Here is a 3572-nt window from a genome sequence, read left to right as displayed (position 1 = left end):
AGCAAGACACTAAGTCTTCAAAATCTTGTTCAAATCGCAAGTATCAAAATTCATCACTTCTGGTGATAAACTCACCTAGCAAGTTTCCCCAGCGAGACGCTAATTTCTAAAATCTTGTGCAAGTCACAAGTATAAATTCCTGTCACATTAATATCACACCTCTGACAACCAATCAACTTATCAATTCTCTTTAATAGGATGATAAGTCCACATAGTTGCTCCAATCGTAACACAAATCCTGTCACGTTAACACTAAACCTCTTACAAATTCACTTATCAATCCTCTTTAATAGGATGATAAGTCGACAAAGTTGCTCCAATCGCAACACAAATCCTGTCACGTTAACACTAAACCTCTGACAAATTCACTTATCAATCCTCGTCAATAGGATGATAAGTCCACAAAGTTGCTCTGATCACAACATTCTCTTGTCATGTTAACACCATCCTCTGACAAATTCACTTATCAATCCTCTTCAATAGGATGATAAGTCCACAAAGTTGCTCCAATCACAATACAAATCCTGTCACACTTATCAATCCTCTTCAATAGGATGATAAGTCCACAAAGTTGCTCCAATCACAATACAAATCCTGTCATGTTAACACTAAACCTCTGACAATCCACTTATCAATCCTCGTCAATAGGAGGATAAGTCCACAAAGTTGCTCCGATAGCAACAAATTCTTATCATGTTAATCCCACACCTCTGACAAAATCCACTTATCGATTCTCTCAAATAGAGCGATAGGTCCTAAAAGTTGCCCTGATCGCAACATTTTCCTGTCACGTTAACATCACATCTCTGACGACCAAATCAGTTTATCGACTCTCTTCAATAGAACGATAAGCCCATAAAATACTGTTAGGTTAACCTCACACCTCTAACAGTCAAACCCCCCAATGAACTTGTTAATCCTTTTTCAACAAGAATAGCAAGTTTTTATTATAAAATCCTCAGCGGATTAAAGATTTTTTAGAATTATCCTAGTGATAATAAAGAAAATTTCTGAATTTTATTCTAAGTGAAAATTCATGCCAAGTTAATACTATACCTCTGGCGCTTTCAACTTTCTTTCAGTGTTTCAAGTAACACATGAAGAAACAGCGACAAAGCCTACACCTAATAAGCGTTGCCGGTTAGTCTTTCTCTGTGAAAAAGACACCAGAATCCACGCATGGGGGACTTTATCTTGATCTCTAATTAGAGATAAGTCTACGCCTAACACGCATTACCGGTTAGTTTTTTCCCATGAAAATAACAAAGTCTATGTATTCAAAATCATAGCATCAAGTCTAAGAGGGTTCATTCTCTTAGCACAACGTTACATGTAGAACGGACTTAGACAATCCACATGCTAGCCCGATTCAAACGGTAGTCGGTAAAGACTTATCAAATTCATTGATGGCTGAGGGTTTGCAAAAAATCCTATGCAGGTTCGTAGGTCCATTAGCTTAATGGATGTGAGCCGAGACTTGAAACAGATGAGCTAAATACAAGTCTCAAAGACTTAGTCAAAATGCATGAAAGCCACCTTCGCGTCTCAAGTCAAAACGCTAAGGTCAGACCCGCATTCCAGAAGCAGGATTATGACGCATACCTTCACACAGGTCCTGCATGACAAATCCCTTCGACAAAGATGCCTTCAAAGCGAGTGCAGAGTACAACTCCTTTATGACAAGGAATCAACAGCTCCAAGATCAGAGTTAAGATCCAAAGTATTCCGAAAATTCATCCCAGTCAACCGCAAACTTTTGAAAACTTTGGAGGGGGTTCTATAGGCTGTCTAAAAATCACAATAGATAGCTGATCCCCCATCAAACACCGATGATGGAAGTTACAATCTGACGACTTCCAGAAGGTTATAATTTGAAGACTTTCATGTAGATCGATGAAGGTTATAGTCTGACGACCTTCGCAACAACTGATGAAATCTCTAATCAATAGCCTTCACAATCAACATCGGGAGTTACAAGCTAACGACTCTCATATTCTTAAGGAGCCAAGAAGAAGATTACAAGATGATGGTCTTTGTAGCGCTTTAGCAAAAGAGACTACAAATTGACAGTCTCTTCAAATCCAAATACAGAGCTCACCTCTGCGTCCCAGATTCAAAACGCATAGCTCGTGGCCGCGTTCCAAACTCCCAGAAGCAAAACACAGAGGTCCTCCCTGCATCACCACCTCAAAACACAGAGGTCATCCCTATGTTACAACATCAAAACGCAGAGTTCGTGGACTCAAAATGCAGAGTTTGCATAGAGCCCAACTCTGCGTCCCAGGCTCAAAATACAGAGTTCATGTAGAGTCCAACTCTGGGTCCCAGGCTCAAAACGCAGAGTTCATGCAGAGCTCAACTTTGCATCCCAGGCTCAAAATGCAGAGTTCATTTCTGTGCAGCGCGACCTATGCGTTCATCCACCAAAATAGGCCCAACTTTGCATTTCAAGTCTAAAACGCAGAGTTCGGGCCCTGAACGCTATTTTTCTGCATTTGACTCGTTCAAAACACGAATTGAACGGTTTCAAAACCGTTTTCCCCATGATTTGGGGAGCTGTTTAAGGGGGTGGTTATACCCCATTCAGCCCCACTTAGGAGCGAATTAAGGGGACGGTTACACCCTTTAATCCCCTATAAATAGGGGTAAACTCAACTGAGTTCTGGCTGGCTTTTTGGCTTGGGCAGATTAAGAGAGATCTTTAGATCCTTGAGCATTTTCAGATCTAGAGATCAGCAAAGGGCATTCTTCAGCAACAGGAGCTGTCTTCGTGCTTGGCTTGTCTAACCAATTACGGTTAAGATCAATTAACTCTTTTACAGGAGTTTAAACTTGCTCTGAGTTATCAATTCATTCAGAGTTTCAAACTTGCCACGTAAGTCCTCCACAATGTCAAATCATGAGGAGAAGGTACCGTTCCAGTGAAGACAAGACGTTCGGATCGTCAACGAGAAGCAAACTCGACGCAAGCATTCGAGGGAGGCATCTCATAGCTATCGTGAAGAACCCAGAATTAAAAAAAGGAGAGAATCTAGATCATTCTCCTCTCTTTTGTAATCGGGAATCCAAATTATAATTAAGATCGAGAGAATAAAAATCAAATTTCTTTCATTTTCTTTACTTCCAATTTTCCAAAAACAATCCCAGCAATGGGGTAAGGGATTTCATCATCAGCAGTAGGGTCAGCATAAGAAAGGAGCTCGGCATGGTTTGACAGCACCGCAGCAGCGCAAGATTCAGGGTGCATGTTATAACTACAACAAGATCGGCCATAAGGCCAGGGACTGTCGTAGTTCACCAACAGAGGGCTAGCAGCAGGGACGAGGACACAGTCAGTAGCAAAACCATGGCTAGGGTTAGCAATTTTAGGGCCGCAATTACGACCAGCAGCAGCAGCAATAGAGAATAGAGGCACCACCTGCTATTCCGAGGATTGAGGGGCCGACAGGCTCGATTCGAGCCATCTAGGAGATCTCTGAGGCACAAATAGTCCCATATGTTCCTCAGCCAGTAGTGCAATAGTCAACAGTCACCGGCAGGGTATATGCGGTCGTACCACGTGATTATGGTAT

Source organism: Asparagus officinalis, chromosome 4 (assembly GCF_001876935.1).
Source record: "Asparagus officinalis chromosome 4, Aspof.V1, whole genome shotgun sequence".
NCBI classification, from domain to species: Eukaryota; Viridiplantae; Streptophyta; class Magnoliopsida; order Asparagales; family Asparagaceae; genus Asparagus; species Asparagus officinalis.
The sequence above is the reverse complement of the archived record's forward strand: the minus strand, read 5'-3'. Positions refer to the sequence as shown.